The sequence below is a fragment of the Dermacentor albipictus genome, chromosome 1 (genome assembly GCF_038994185.2).
Source record: "Dermacentor albipictus isolate Rhodes 1998 colony chromosome 1, USDA_Dalb.pri_finalv2, whole genome shotgun sequence".
Taxonomy (NCBI): domain Eukaryota; kingdom Metazoa; phylum Arthropoda; class Arachnida; order Ixodida; family Ixodidae; genus Dermacentor; species Dermacentor albipictus.
This window is the reverse complement of record NC_091821.1, coordinates 331,969,643-331,986,996: the sequence shown is the minus strand read 5'-3', so window position 1 is coordinate 331,986,996 and position 17,354 is coordinate 331,969,643. Positions and strand designations below refer to the sequence as shown.

General features: G+C 45.1%; 1 long non-coding RNA gene across 1 annotated transcript in view; it reads right to left on the bottom strand.

Moving 5' to 3' along the window:
* Nucleotides 1–17,354, bottom strand: part of LOC135909935 (uncharacterized) — an 83,558-nt gene that overhangs the window by 48,092 nt on the left and 18,112 nt on the right. The window contains exon 2 of the long non-coding RNA XR_010566858.1: nucleotides 10,237–10,456. This is a non-coding gene — a long non-coding RNA (uncharacterized lncRNA). The remainder of the gene's footprint in view (nucleotides 1–10,236; nucleotides 10,457–17,354) is intronic.

The window sequence follows — 17,354 nt, the reverse complement described above, 5'->3', positions numbered from 1 at the left end:
CGCTTGACACCGGCCGCGGGGGCCGCATTGCGATCGAAGCGTCCCCACTATAGACGGCGACCTTCTTAACCTACTGCTTACTTTCGAGACGTTAAACACCATACTTTATTTGACTTAAGTATTAGGCGATTTATTTTTTTAACGCTGTGACTGTGTGCGCTGTGACTTTCACTGATAGATAGTGTAGAAATGAACCCAGGTTCACGAATAATCGAGTCGAAAGTAGCGCCGTCTAATGTTCACATGTTTCTTTATGTGTCCATGTCTATAGGACGTGTACTGTTTTTTCAACAGCACGTATTAGTAACTAGGTATTGAAGATATTACTTAATCTGATAGAAACGTAACGCCAACGCAAATGAGTTACTAATACTTGTTCAGAATAGAACGAAAATGTCACATTGCAAAAATAGAAGTCAATTCTTTGGCTCTACCCTGTCGTACAGGCGGAGACAAAATATTAAGGGACCTGCGAGCGCGTGGCAAACAGCCATCTTGCACCCTGTAAAGAAGCAAGCGCCTTCCGCCGAGACATGGCATTGTGCATGCGCGACCTCTCATGCTCGTGTGCATGCCCATGCACCCACGTTTTTCCAGCGTGCTGTTGGCATCTCGATGATTGCAGAAGGTGACGCTAGGTGATCATTGTCTGTTTCGGCCGTTGTGATGTTTGACAAGGTGCTGTTCACTCCGCCGGCCGAGAAACGCAGTGCTCTACTAGCGCAATCATCTGCAATGACTGCAATTCCAACAGCACGCTGGCAAAAGGTGGACGTACGGCCAGGCATGCACACGAGCACGAAAGGACGCACATGCGCAATGCCATGTCTCGGCAGAAGGTGCTTGCTTCTTTCAAGGATGAAAGACGACTGTTCGCCATGCGCTCGTAAATCCCCGATTATTTTGTCCGCATTTGTGCATTCACTATGAAAGGAAAGCTGCAGCGGACGCTCAAATGAGAAGATGATATCTTCACATGTTTGGTTGATCATGCGATAACAAAGATTGGGGAACACAGCGGTGGAGCGTAGCCAGCTCGCCCAGTAACAAGCGTCGGTGAAATAGTTGAGAAGCTGAGAGCCGGAACATCGGCACGCGTTATCCGAAGCAGTCGCACGTAAAGAGGGAAAAAGGAAGATAAAAAGAGTTTGATACTTCGTCAAATCAAACATGGCGTTCATTTTCAGCCCTAGAACTGCATAAAGAAACCGCCCCTCATGAACCTGCCATGCTGTCAGATAGTAATTTTCAATCCCCCGTATCCAAAAATGTCTTAATCGTGACGCAGTGTTGAGTTCGAACACACAAACACATATACGTTGTTTTCAGGTGCATAAAGAAGGCAGCAGTAGGTGAAGAATGAGGAAGGGTAAAGCTCAGCCTGCATCAAGGTGAGAGAAAGTCCTCGAGAAATTGTAGACGAGTCCGAACGTAAGAGGGTCTCGCCAGCGAGGCGACATGCAATGCCAGGATCTTAAAAAAGACCAATTACGCGGACACACTTAGTTTGGCAACAAGCGGCGAAGCAGCGCTTGCACAACAAGAGGCTGTCTCGACTCGTGGCGACGTAAGCCTTCGCGTCCGGCGGTCGTGCGTTAGCGAGCTGCCTGTAAGCTGACCTTTAATCCGATAAAGACTGAAACGCTCGAGTTGCTGCGGGAGCGCCATGCGGCATGACGGCTCAGCTATCGTTCACTTTACCCAGCATTTACGAGCGAACATGTGAAGGCGAGCATGTTCTGTTGGCCACAGCGGGATTTCATAAAGACACAGTCTTAACCGCCCCAATGACGCCCTGCTGCTATTTCAGGAACGCTGACTTGATAGATGACCGTAGCGCAGATGCTTACGTGATTTCCTTCAAAAAACTCGCAGTTCCGCCAGAAAAACGATACACCAATTGCGATGGCAAATTAGTACATAGATGTAGGAAATAAGTATAGTAGTTTTATCGGCCGTATAAGATTGTAAACATTCACTTACTAACTAAATTAACAGTGATAGAATGTAGAAGCGTGACTCAACGAGGACGTATACAAAGAAACAGACACACAGAGACAGCGCTGTCGTTGTGTGCCTGCTTCTTTCTACGTCCTTCTTCAGTAGCGCTTACACATTTTGTTACGGATTCAAGCCAACTAGCCCGCCAACGTGTTTTAACTAAATTAACCAGCATGGTGTCAAGCGCGCAGAGGTAAACATGAACACATCTCGCTCGATGAGCACGCAAGCTCGCTATCAAAATTCTGGAGTGAGGAATCGCGGCAGCAGCGAGCGAATTCGCCTACATGCATCTCTCGCTTCAACGCGAACGAAACGTCGAAAGCACAGCGCATACGAAGATACCGGCACTAAGCGCACTTTGCAAACATCGCAGATCGCTTTGAAGATGAGACCCGCGCGGGTGCGCACTTCGGCCACGTCGCAGATCGCTTTCAAGACCCACGAGCGCCGGCAACGCGTCTCTACGGCTTCCGCCAAAAGTATCTACTACGGCGTCCGCGATCCATGTGGCCAACGCCGTAGTAGATGCCGCAATGTCTCCGCTCTGTACGGAGCGGAGGGCGACGACGTCGAGACACCCTGGCAGCCGCCGGAGAAGAACGCCCCTCTGCCTCGCCTGACCCCCATTGCCTCGCGCGCCACAGGAGAGGGCACGCATTCGGGTCGCGTTCCTCACAATCACCCACCACCTACATTTCCCTATATTTCCCACTTCCCCTTTGCCCAGTGAGGAGTAGCAGGCTAGAGACACGCTCTCCAGGACGACCTCTTCTCCTCTCTCTTCATTAAAATCTACGCCTCCTCCTCCTCGCTCGCACACGCGATATTTAGGCGCGTTCGCCGGCTCGCCCCCACACGCTTTCACTCATACGGAACCTCACGGCGACGGCAACGGCAGAAATGCGCCTGGAGTGTCCATATAATTGCTATTTGCCATAGAAGAAATGCGAAATCAAATGACACAAGCCATTTTCATGCATAATCAAAGACTTGCATTCACTTAAGATGTGTCATTATCTACAGCATATTGAAAACGCAGATTACATGCTCATCACCTTTATTTTCCAGCTTTCATCACTCGCCTTACATCGGTGATTTCCCTCCCCTTCCTCCCTCTACATATAGGGTGGCATCTAAGCTGAATATGCCGGCAAACTATTTCGCTTTCCAATAAGGTGGGCTCTGGTACGTGATGGCGATAATGTGTTGTCGCAACAGGAAGGTGTAGCCTGGCAATCCCTATCTATAATTGTAATCTAAGATAACATTTTATACTGATAGCGATAGAAAAAATAACATATTTCTGTTACACAGTGGCAGATGGCACCAGGTTAAGTTACAGTCAGGTCTCATTCATTTTACAACTCCGTTAAGCAGTCAGAAACAGGTACCATTGATTTTACAGCTCCGTTAAGCAGTCAGGGAAACCTTCGCACGTGAAACAGAAGTTGATTTTTCCGGACAGAGACTGTAAAGTGACTGCCAGCCGTTTCATAAACACTATTTGGATTCTGGAGGCTAAAACACTCAACCAAAACAAATCAAAACTATAAAGAATCAAGGACAGCTGTCGAACATCGCTTCGAACTTACTTCTGATGCGAACAACATCTCATTAGGAGAGACACAATAAGGAAGCTCACTGGCGAAACCTGCTGGTCTAAATGAAGAAACTCATTGTGTAAATTGCCCTAGTTCCCTCGATTGCTTTGCTCGCTTCTCTGGACAGACTTTTACGCTCTTCGGACAGACACGCGTCCTAGTTTACGCATTCGCCTTCTTCATGTTTATTTTACAGAGTGGTACTTTACAGGTGGCACTCGGTTGGTGCCTCTAGTTGGTCGGGATTTTTCGTGGCGTGCTCACCTAGAAAACGGCAGCTGGAAAAGGGGATCGTGCTTGAGTTTCTGCGTTACCGAATAATGTTTTCTCGTATATTCGAATTACATTCCGACGTTATCATGTCTGCAGGTTGTGTGCAAGTCGCACTTTACAAATTTTCTGACGCATTTTACTTTGGAAAATTCAGTTTAGTTCAATACGCACTTGCGCTAGACGGAGGGCCTAGAAGAATCAGTACGTATGCTGTTCCAACGGCACCACAACTTAGCGGCCACTGCCATTCAGACAGACCTCAAATGGCAGCTGGAAAAGGGCTTTGTCTTTCAGTTTCCGCGTAACAGAAATATGTTTTCTCGTATATTCCAATAAGGAGCCGAAGACATCACGTCTGCATCTTGTGCGTAAGTCGTCAGTTAAGCATTTTTCACTTAATTTACTTCGAACAATAATTTAGTTCAGTAAGGCACTTGCGCTTGGCGGACGGCCTAGAAGACTGAGGACGTATGTTGCACTTCCGCACACTTGCGTGCGTGCGTGACGTACTACCGTGAGGAATACGAGCGGGAACACGCGAACGCGTGGCAGATACCTTCGAAACCGAGTTAGAGAGATAAGCGGACGGCGGTGTCGAAATCAGGGGGAAAACGGGGCGCTCTTCCGCTAACTGTTGGCACTCCCACCGCGCCTGCGTTTGTCACTGGCCGCCGAGAGACGACTAGGCGGTTACGTGCGCAGTGACTTGCAGCGAGTCATTTTCTATTTCAGTCGTGCTTCTTTTTCTCTTTTTTTTTGTAAGAGCGCAGCTCTTAGGCGCCCGTTCCTGCGTTTAACGCAAGGTACTTTCAGATATACTCCATAGGACCTCATGTACATATTATGAAGCGCATCGTGTCACGTGTTTCAAACAGGCGGACAGATTTCCCAGGGAAGTAGCTCTCGAATATTTACGCTTCAAAACAGTGCCGCTATTCGCCACGCATCGGTGCACAATGTTATCAGTGACCGCAATATCAAATAGCTTTATCAATGTGCACTAGCGATGCGAAGTTCAGCACTTTGTATAGAAAGACACATGGTAGGAGTGCCAACAATTATTAGGGCAACGTCCTCCTTTCCACTTCGTTTCCGACGGTGGCCGCCGCGTATCGCCCATAGCAGGGTTCGATGCTATCTGACACGCGCTCCTGTGTGCCCGCTCTTATTGCTCACGATAGTTACGTCACTTGTGGTGGTGGTACTTGTGCAAAGTTGTCTAATGTCCGCCCCAGCTTTGCTGTACATCCACATACACAGAGTGGAATGGAGGCGGATTCATTTATTTTCTTCCATTTTGCTTTTATTTGCGAGCTTTGAAATTATCGCTCATGTTTATGAGTTAATGAAAACGACGCGCAACGAAAAGCTGAAGGAATCTTGGACTGGTATTTCCTGGATATTCTTTCCCATTGAACGCTAGTTAGCCTGTTTCAAAAACATGGCGACCCAACTTATGGGTAGAACCATTACAACAAAACAAACTCCGACTGAAGAAGAAGAAAGGTGATGCAGGTTTCTGTTAATCGGTGTTAATATGCACTCAGTATATAATTTCGTTCTGTGTGACCAATCACTCCTTAGTGGGTATATACTACTGAGACCCCGCCATAAGCGTATCCAGCGTGAGGGGGGGGGGGGGCAAGGGGGCACCTGGCCAGTTTCGGAAGTTTGGGGAGGGGGAATTATGCCATGTGCCCCTTTCCCCCCTTAAGAAAGCGGTGACTGTCAGCAGGACACTGGAAAAAAGTCAACAAAACATCCACGGAGGCCAAGCTGCCTTTCAGAATAGCACCTCCGCAAGTACGTGTGTGTTGTTCTTTCTTTTTTTTTTTATGACGTAGTCCCTGCTTTGTCAGCGATGATTGTCTTTCGGGCTTCGCAGCTGGCGTTCGGCCGGCCGCACCAAGCAGAGCACGGTTCTTCGCGGTGCGAGCCGTCTGCGGAACGCGCCTTGGACTCCTGCTCGTTTTCGACACTCAGCTGCGGCTTCGCGCGCTCGCATAGCGGGGTCAGACTCGCACCAACGACGTTTCTCTTCGACTTTACGTTGCATCCTCTCAGCAGAGGAAAGTACCACTCGCTGTCGAACGCCTTGCTTCCGCCGCTTCGCCGGTCGCACCTCGTTTCGCGCTTGGCGAGAATCCTCGACCTCCGAGGGGGATATGCGATACATTATTGATGGTTCGGATGCTTGTCTTGAGTTTCTTCTTTATTGAACTGTATGCTGTTCTGTGTATTGTATGTGTGATTTCAATGAATTTATGCACTGTTCGCTTCACTTTGCTGAGCGCTTGTGGCCTCTGCCTTAAAAGGACAGGGTAAGCAAAAAATGTGTAAAAAAATCAACTTCTGGTTGTTTTTTTTCTAAATATGAAAGTACATTCTTTTCTGCATCATTTGATGTATAACACTCCATTCACACCCGCCGCGGTTGCTCAGTGGCTATGGTGTTAGGCTGCTGAGCACGAGGTCGCGGGATCGAATCCCGGCCACGGCGGCCGCATTTCGATGGGGGCGAAATGCACCTAAATCTAAGTACGCGGGTGTTTTCGCATTTAGATGGGGGCGAAATGCGAAAACACCCGCGTACTTAGATTTAGGTGCACGTTAAAGAACCCCAGGTAGTCGGAATTTCCGGAGTCCTCCACTACGGCGAGCCTCATAATCAGAAAATGGCTTTGGCACGTTAAACAAAAAAAAAAAAAATAATAACACTCCATTCTGTGCATTTTATACCAACCTGAAGAAGCTATCTAAATGCAAAGCGGTCAGCGACACACCCCTTTACGAGCGGTGCGATTTCTGCGCTTTTACTAAAAAATGAAAAAAAAAATCACGTAACGTTCCTAATTTTAGCTCAAAGAGACCGCTCTAATGGCAATCATCCAACTTGTTCGCCAAGACAAGCAAGAGACGCTACTGCGCGGCTTACACGTGTTTTCCACGCGGTGCTGTTCTGAGCATATGTTGGTTTTGTTTACTTTGCACTCAGTTTTCTCTAAACAAGATTTTTTATTTTTTTTATTTATTTATTTATTTATTAATACCTCAAGGGTCCAAAATAGGACATTACATGAGGGGTGGGCATTGTAAAAGGCGGGATTGATGATGTGGAAATTAGAAGGATGAGTCGGAACACTCAATGGCAGATCGAAAGCGTGCTGTATCGCTGATGAGTGCAGTTTGTCTGGGAAGGCCATTCCAGTCTCGGGCAGTTCGGACGAAGAATGACTGCAGGAACGTAGTGGTGCGGGCTTGTGGTGGGATTACGGAGTTCGGATGGCCTGTTCGACGAACACGATGAGCCAGCTGAACCAGCTGGCTGTCAGGAGGTATGGAATAAAAAAACTTGTGATAGAGGCATAGGCGAGAGATGAGACGACGAGAGGCAAGAGGCAATAGGTCTAGTTTAGATTTTAGGGATGAAACGCTAGTGTGATATGAGTAATCTGAAAGAATAAATCTAGCAGCACGGTTTTGAACGCTTTCAAGGGCTTTAGTGAGATTAGTTTGGTAAGGGTCAAAGATAGCACATGCATATTCAAGTTTTGGTCGCACAAGCGTTTTATAAGCAACTGATTTCACGAGTGGTTGTGCCATGAAGAGATTACGGCGAAGATAACCAAGAATTTTGTTAGCTGAATTAATTATGTGGCTTACGTGATTTGTCCAAGACAAATCTTTGGATAGGTGAATTCCTAAGTACTTGAAGGAGTCGGTAGTAGATATAGTGCAGTTGTTAATCTTGTAGGCAGGGGGAATGTAGTTAGGTCGACGATGGAATGAAACATGTACAGTCTTACTAATGTTTAGGGACATGAGCCATGTAGCACACCAGTCTTGAATACGAAAGAGGTCCTCCTGAAGAGTAGAGACGTCTGCGATGGTTTTGATAGGGCGGTACAGGACACAATCATCAGCGAAAAGACGTATTGCAGAGGTTACAGCGAATGGCAGGTCATTAATGTAGATTAAAAATAGGAGTGGCCCAAGAACAGTGCCCTGAGGTACACCAGATAGAACGGAGGAAACGGAAGATGTAAGGTTGTTAGCACATACAAACTGTGTTCGGTTAGTTAAAAAACACTGGATCCAGTTAAGAACAAGTGGGTGGATGTTTAGGCGTGATAATTTTAGTAGAAGGCGAGAATGTGGAACCTTATCGAAAGCCTTTTCAAAATCTAAAAACAGGGCGTCAGTCGGAATGTTAGAGTCGAGGTTTAAATGAATATCATGAATAAATAAAGCTAACTGCGTTTCACATGAGTGATTTTTCATGAAGCCATGTTGATTAGGGTGAAAGAATTTCACTGAAGTTAGGAAGTTAGCAACATGAGAGTAAATGACATGTTCCATGATTTTGGAGCATACGCTGGTGAGTGAAATGGGGCGGTAGTTACCTGGGGAAGACCGATCACCTTTCTTGAAGACTGGAATGACCTTCCCTGTTTTCCAGTCTCTTGGAACAATGCCTGTGTCAAGTGATTGCTGAAAGATGATACAGAGGATCGAACTACAGACGTACTTCGTATTTTTTAACACTTTGGCATTAATGCCGTCGGTTCCACAGGATGATGAGCACTTCAGGCCATCTATTACCTTAACTATGCCTTCCGGCCTAAAATTAATACCTTCCATTAGTGTAAAATCGTAAGATGGTACATCTGGTAGTTCATTGGCAGGTTCTTTTGTGAACATTGAACAAAATGCAAGGTTCAAGGCATCAGGAACGTTTGAGTCAGGAATGGGTGAGCCAGAATTATCACATAGAGAAATAGAGCTATTAGTTTCGGGTTTTATCGTTTTCCAAAAACGCCGCGGGTTAGAGTGCAACATGTTTGGGACGGTAGTAGAAAAGAAATTACGTTTTGTGTGTGCTTTTAATGAGTTATATTCCTTAGTAGCTTTGTTATATTTTTCCCAGGCAGAAGAAGAACCTGAGCATTTGGCTACACGAAATAATCGTTTTTTCTTATTGTTTAAGCGCTTTAAAGTAGTGTTGAACCAAGGGGAACGCGCTCTTTCATTTATCGTGATAGTTGGAATGTAAAGACCTATTAAACGCAGTATTTCTGTTTTGAAAAGTGCCCAGTTACTCTCAGTCGACCGCTGCTGATACGTAAGGGCAAGTTGCTCATGAAAGATAGAAAGTTCACGATTAATGCTTGGATAATCGGCTTTATCATATAGTGTTAGTACTTTCTTTGATATTTTACTTTTGAGTATATTGCAAGGAAACGTGGCGTGAATGACGGTGTGATCGCTAAGACCACTGACGTACGTAAGAGGAGGCATCTTATCGGGGTGCGACGCTAAGACGAGATCTAGGATATTTGATGAGTGTTGAGTTATTCGCGTAGGTTTAGTAACAAGCTGCGATAGACCGAACAGCAAGCAAATGTTTAAAAATTCGCTAGCCATGTTTGTTTGTGTTAGACATGAGGCAACGTTACTCCAATCTATAGTTGGAAAGTTGAAGTCCCCGAGTTGAAGTCCCCGAGTTGTTACGTCGGTACTATTATTTTCGAAATGACAATAGATATCAAGCTGATTTCTTCTGTGCATACAGTACATATATGTGCAAATTTACTGTACCAAATTTATCAGCGTGCGAGTAAAATTGTTTATTTTAAAATAAAAATATGTACAAGATTTGGTCACAATTAGTGCGTAGAAAGTAAAAAAAAATCACTAATAATTTCCTTTCTCGTATACTAATATAATTTTGGTACAGCGGCTAGAAGATGAAATTCTGAACAAAATGAAATAAATATCTTGCCACTGTCTTTATCAGTTGCTGACAAAAGTGCACTACAATATGCCCCAAAATACATGGAAAAGATGGGGCTTGCCCTTTCCCCTTAAGGGGGTAAGAGCCATTGCATCTTTTCTTGTTTACGGGGGTACGAGCCATTGTTGATGATGATATTTGTGTACCACTCAACTAGACGCCGCGTTTTAAGGCGAAAGCCTCAAGTGGCTTATACCCCCATTGGCCTTGAAGAAGACGCGTCGTATGGTATAAAAGTACAAAAATTATCATCAGCAGCAATGGCTCATACCCCCTAAGCAAGCAAAAATGCAATGGCTCATCCCTCTCGTAATGCAGAAGTTACAAGCAGTCAGTAAAGTGAAGTGTACACTGCATGAATTCATTGGAATCACGCATACAACGTACAGAAACGCGGCTTGTAGTCGAATGGTACAAATAAAACTCGGTGACCTTCTCAATGGCTCATACCCCCGTAAGCAAGCTAATATGCAATGGCTCATACCCCCTTAAGGCAGTACACGGACACAAGTGAGGCCGAGCATCACTACAAAGCGTTCAGACCCACGATCACAGCGCACTCACAGTTTGGCCGGTGCCCTACGAAGCTGGCGTGGTGCGTCGCTCGATGAACTGCACGAACGTAGACGGGAGGCGAGCTCTCGCAGACCCTCCATGGTTTGTCGGCTGGTTGACCGAATCGGAAGACACGCCTTAAGAGATCTCGTACGTTGGCGCTCGACCGGGTCCCTCCTATACAGCTGTTGGCGTCCCGAACGATGACGTCCGACCCAAGCCAACGCGTCTGCGTTGCCGACGTGTACTATTCCCCTTCTGCAGGCTGCTTTAGCCACGCGTTATCCCCCCCTGATTCGCTGGGCGCTCTTTTGTAGCGCTTGCTTAAGCGTAGGTGCTTGTCTTCGTTATTTTTTCTTCAGTGCAAGAGCGCACATGCAGTGAGGCGTCGGCCTACAGTGAACGGTGCGCACGCCTCCGTGCACGTGCTTCTATATTTTTAACGTGCTTCGTCGTCGTTTTCCATACGTCGCTAGGCGCTGCACCACACCTGGAGTTCAATTCAACCTTGCGCCAACTGCAATGCACTTGTGAATCAAACTTCGCGGGGAACGCGGAGGCAAACCTGGGGCCGTTATCATCAACAACCGTCGACGATGATGTCATTGCGAGTACGGGGAAAAGCCTACAGCAGCTACCGCTGCGAAAACTATGCTGTGCATTAGAACGAAAGGGCGTGTGAAGAGTAGTATTTCTATGTTTGATAAGGACAGTTCACTGTCTGTCGCACGTCGATCAAAAAAAAATTAAATTATGGGGTTTTACGTGCCAAAACCACTTTCTGATTATGAGGCACGCCGTAGTGGAGGACTCCGGAAATTTTGACCACCTGGGGTTCTTTAACGTGCGCCTAAATCTAAGCACACGGGTGTTTTCGCATTTCGCCCCCATCGAAGTGCGGCCGCCGTGGCCGGGATTCGATCCCGCGACCTCGTGCTCAGCAGCCCAACACCATAGCCACTGAGCAACCACGGCGGGTACACGTCGATCAAGAGCTTCCATTCTCGGGTGCCAGAAAAAAAAACACACACACACACACACACACACACAAAGGAAGAAGCGTAAGCGCATACGACTAAGTAGGCCGTATATTTATTACGCGCATGTCGCCCTTCTTATCACGCCTAAGCTGACGCTGCAAAGTCGAGTTACCGAGACCACGTCTTTCACTTTTTTTTCCTCCCTAACAGATGATGACGTTACGCAATAGTTCAATACCGCGATGAACTTAACGATCCTTCATGTCACTTCCTCAGCTTGATATCTGAGTCCAACCCACGCCACCTCCTTTCTGGATGCTCCTTCGCAACACCATCGTAGAACGGGAAAATGGGCATCATCTATTTCCCCTAGCTTCGATATCGCTTCCCCAAATATTTTCCAATACTTGGTATCTCGCTTTCTTTCTATTTTCATTTTCAATCCACACTACTTGGGAATTGACAAAGGAAGACTCGCAAACGCGTATACTGCACCGCAAAAGGAATGAAGAAAGAAAGAGAAGGGGTAGTGGGTTTTAAGAAAACTTAATTTCTTTAAATTTAATTTTCAGAGAATACTCTCGTCTTTCAAACAATGGATTTGAAAAACTCGGGCGGCGTTGTTCCAGCTTGTACACACCGACGCTCTCTTTCTTCTTTTTTTTTTTCAGAACTTCACGACGGGTGAAATAGCGTGCACGGAAAGAAAATGTAATTTGGTGCAAGACAATGCTTTCTTCCTGATAGCATCTTCCAATAATCTACTTTATCAATTTCCGTCTGTTCTTTCATGAACAGCTTGCTGTTAAAGAATCAGAGGCTGAGGAACTGTGGACATCGGGTGTACTCGATAGTTCTGCAAGCTTCTCAGCGGATAACAACTAGACAAAGGAAAAAAAGCAAACAACGAAAAGGTTGCTTGGGCGGTGCCCAGAGCGAGTTGGTTGGGCACTATCTACGTATAAAGCGCACACAAGAACCAGACACAAAGACGATGCCTTCTTGCTGCAAGCATCATAATCTGTTTCGTAGATTTTTGTTTATTCTGGTACATTACATCTCTGCGTACGCGTGCCATTATTTATTTGTGTGTTGTCATTGTGGGCGCTGTACGTAGAACGAAAGTACAAGGAAAACATGAAGAAAGAGAGAGAAGGTAATGACTGCCACATTTAGGCTTCACAGCTGCACGTACCTCTTAGAGCCTCAAAAACGGCTCTTCCGGACTAGCAACAATAAAGGACTATGTCATGTCAAGCACCGCTCAGAATTACTTTACATATGAGGCCATAAGCAAGCCAACACATAAAAAAAATTTTTTAAAGGGCAGGGCGTGGTACCCAATCGGACGCGTCTATCTGTCTAACCTGCCGATATTTTCTTGTTTTACCCCCTCTCTCCCTTTCTCTCTCTCTCTCTCTAGGCATAACACAAATAAATACCATAAGCAGGCAGAGTTACAGCCGTTAACAAAACCCTGGAGTACTCCCGAGACGACTTAGTTCTCACGCAAGGCACAGTTGGCAACCACACCACGCGAAGTAGTCTCCGCGTGAGTGCTAAACAAATTGGCTGTCACCACTGCAGAACAAGAAGCCAAAGGCCGAACTTAGAAACGTCGATTTCATTGAGCGTTCCACAGGCGAGAAGCGTCGAGCACACGCTTGTGGGAGCGTGCTGGTCTGGTCCTCACAAATGCAAATCGTGCGGTACAAATGGTTCCTAGTAATGCCACTGGAAGCAGAGCCTGGCCACAGCTGGCAGCTTTCATGCATGGTATTCTTAAGGCAGCGCAGACGGGGGGGGGGGGGGGGGGAGGGGAGGGAAGAGCACGTGCTTCAGGCCGCTGAACGGAGCTTCGACTTCGACTAGCTGGCTTCATTTGTCATCGAGGAGCCGATTCCTCGAACCGCATCTTGAAGCGCGCACACACGTACAGGAATACAGGAAATAAAATACAATATACAGAAAACTGCAGCTGCGCGTGCGTGAACTGAGAAAATGCGCGTCAAGAAGAGGTGGCGTAGAGCCGCGGAAGAGTTACAGGTCAGCCAGCAGCAGCAAGAACCGAAGACACATGCGACGCGTGATAAATTGCATTTATTTTAGGGGAGTAGGGGGAGGGCCGAAGAATAAAGTATATCTGGTCTCTCTAGAGCCTCAGTTATGTTTCTGGCGAGATAATCTACTCTGCCCGTGTCAATACAGCACAAGCGCGTGGGCATCTTGAGCAGCAATGGTATTGCTGTGACTTCCTTGCTTGGTGACTAATAGATTCAGTAGGTTGTTAGTTATGTGGGGTTGCAAAACCACATCCACCGGCTTTTCTCTAGCTGCTGTCTCCTGCTTACTCTTCGTACGTCTTGCACAACACAGTCATTTTTTTTTTAAACAGCTCTTATTGCTCCCTCCAAAAAGCGTTATCATGTCCACCACCGTTTTATACGCGTCTAGACGTCAGGTGCGCGAGTTATTGCTAAAGTATTCGTCGCACGCTCAGATCTCAGCGCCATTTTAGAGATTCAGTGCCCTTTTACTTGCGGCCGTAAATGCTGCACCGTTGCTGCCCTGAAAAAAGCAATGATCGACCTGTCGGTGTAAACTTGTGGCCTATCCTGATAAGTCATTTATAGGTGCTAGAACACCAAAAAGCGTGACTCTGAAGACGTGAAGTGCTGGGATCGTTACACAGGCAACTAATATCATATAGCAACCAATGGAGACGAGTGTATGGACTGCTACTCGGTGAGTACACTATTTTTAGCTGCCGTTTAGGCTTTCATATTCCAAAAATGTTCTTACTCAACGTTTCTAATGAGCGCAATGTTCGTTTTCTTGCCTTAGGTGGCAAGAGAAGAAAAATTGAGGCTAATGACATACAGAAAACTGCATACGTTCGTTGATGCAGCCCAATTATCTTCTATTATATATATTATTGTACTATGTCTATTATATTATATTATATTATATTATATTATATTATATTATATTATATTATATTATATTATATTATATTATATTATATTATATTATATTATACATTTTAATATAATATATTATATATTATATCTATTATTCTATTATATATATATTAATATACATCATGCATAAACCTGTACACCAAATTGAAAGAACAAAAAACTACGTTTCGTGCTGCCTAAACAAGTACATTTGATTTTGACATTCCTAAGCTTCGGCTCGCGGACTTAAAAGGCAAGATAACTTCAAGTGGTGGTTTGCTGGCATACCGCGGAGATTCTCCTAACAGTGCTTACGTTGCACCGAGGTTCGCTGCGAAATGTCAGACAGCTCAGTGTTCGCGATAAGCTGGGTCGATTTGGTCCCTCATTTTGCACGTCTTGCAGGCGTGCATTCGAAGGTCGCGCAGTCTATTGTGAGCATCCTAACACGCGAGATAGGTTTAGCGCCGGGAATGAACCTTCCTAACAAATAGGCACAGTCGTGTCAGTTTTCTAAACCTCGAACGGTCTAGCTTTTTAGATCAAGTTAACCTTATAACAGATCAACACGAGCGCGATCTATCATATATTTGACAGCTCCCTAAACACCGATGTCACACCACACTTCCAATGTATCGCGCAAAAAGAGCTCGCGTTTCGTGTTTTTTCCATAATATCTATCTATCTATCTATCTATCTATCTATCTATCTATCTATCTATCTATCTATCTATCTATCTATCTATCTATCTATCTATCTATCTATCTATCTATCTATCTATCTATCTATCTATCCGTCCGTCCGTCCGTCCGTCCGTCCGACCGTCTGTCTGTCTGTCTGTCTGTCTGTCTGTCTGTCTGTCTGTCTGTCTGTCTGTCTGTCTGTCTGTCTGTCGGTCTGTCTGTCTGTCTGTCTGTCTGTCTGTCTGTCTGTCTGTCTGTCTGTCTGTCTGTCTGTCTGTCTGTCTGTCTGTCTAAATCTCCCGGAGGCGAGCGCGATCCCGCCAGCTGGAAGAAATATATATATATATATATATATATATATATATATATATATATATATATATATATATATATATATATATATATATATATACATATATATATATATATATAGATAGATAGATAGATAGATAGATAGATAGATAGATAGATAGATAGATAGATAGATAGATAGATAGATAGATAGATAGATATTATGGAAAAAACACGAAACGCGAGCTCTTTTTGCGCGATACATTGGAAGTGTGGTGTGACATCGGTGTTTAGGGAGCTGTCAAACGCGCCACGTTCCCAGAACTCAGCATACGAGCATACGTCACGTATCTGGCGCACCTCGAATAAAATAGAATTTTAAATTCATTCTCGTGATATACAGATTGAAAGAATGTTAATGCACACACTTGAATGCACAGATTCAATTTTTCGTTTATTTCTATTTCCTCGCAACAAAACTTATGTAGATATTACTACCTCCTAAAGCTTTCACTCACGGGATCAAATCCCGGCCACGGCGGCCGCATTTCGATTGGGGCGAAATGCGAAAACAACCGTGGTACTTAGATTTAGGTGCACGTTAAAGAACCCCAGCTGACCCAAATTTCCGGAGCCCCCCACTACGGCGTGCCTCACAATGAAATCGTGGTTTGGGCACGTAAAAACCCACAATTTAATTTTAAAGGGCAACTCCGGCTACTTTTTGATGTCCACTAATCTTAATAAAATTCCTAATATATGTTTACTTTTGGACTCTCATCATCTGTACCAAACTATATAGCTGCAAGTCATTTAGTTTTCCTGAAAATGAATTTTAAAGATTGGGCGTGTTCCCGACTCATTACCTTCTACTGGCCCCCCTGTGTTTGTGAAGTCAGAGACGACACCACCACTGTCGCTAAAATCGTTGCTTAAATCGCCGCTGTCTAGTTTGGAAACTCTGTAGAAGTTCTCTGTGTGGTCAGGCTTTTCTTTGGTGTTAGCACTATGTGTACTGCATGTTTAGCACGCGTTCTGCGTGCATTATGGTAGTGTAGGATCTCACATCACTGACTCATCGTGACGTCACAGGAAGCTGCTACCCATTTAGGTTTTGGTATCTCGTTTATTGGTTATTTAAAGTTATTGATGGATTTCTAAACAAACTGAACCACCCTACCGGTGACAGGACTGTCAATGCCATTTAAAAATGACAATATCCAGATATGGTTAAAGAAACGCCGGAGTTGTCCTTTAAGCTTTAATTTCACGTGACCTTTAAGTAAACGGTTAAGTAAATAAATGCTAACCGTGAGATTAAATAAAAATAAATAACTGCTGAGAGATTCTAAAAAAACGAAGGGCAATTAATTTCTCGTCGGAGGTTCTGGCTGTCTCTTCGGCGAGAGGTGCGACATCTTCGTTGAACCCTAACATTTAGAACAAGATCCGTATTTACAAAAAATGTTCTTAGACTATAATTGTTCGAAAGAGCAAATGTCAAACAATATCGTGATGTTGAACTCATTGTAGTGACGAATAGTATCAGCGACAACAGGCCCATTGAAAAAATTAAAAGAAATTCAAGAAGGCCCGAAGTCTAGAACTCAGGGAAGAGAATAGGGAAAGGGAACGAACTGTAGTTTGACATGCCGGAACAGGGGAGTAACCTCCATATCCACACATCGCATATATATATATATATATATATATATATATATATATATATATATATATATATATATAGGCTAAAGTAAAGGACGTTGCAAGGCCATTATATTTATCCGAGCAGCTGAAACAACCGTGATTACTTATTGATCCTGGTTAACAATAAGTGGCACGAAACGCATTCCGTTGACTACGTTTACAGTATACGTGATACTTCCAGCATTCACTCTCCCTCTCTCTCGGTAACTCCTCTTGCCCATATCTTATCCTCAAGAGAGAGAGAGACAGAGAAAAACATCGGCCCAAGCGAATCAGAGCAAATTAATTGGGAGAGCATGTGCCTCGTAAGCACTTGGAGAAGTTAAAGGCCGCTGGGCCTGGAGTAGTTATAAGTGAGGAGAAGCAACGACAATGAAGGCGCAGGTAGCAGGAATGAGCGGCGGAGGGGGCCGCGGCGGCAAGCAGAAATTGGGTTATATTGCCGCGAAGCTCACCTAGGCTTGACCCAGTGACCCAGACCCACAGCCGATTTTGTGGGGCGCAAA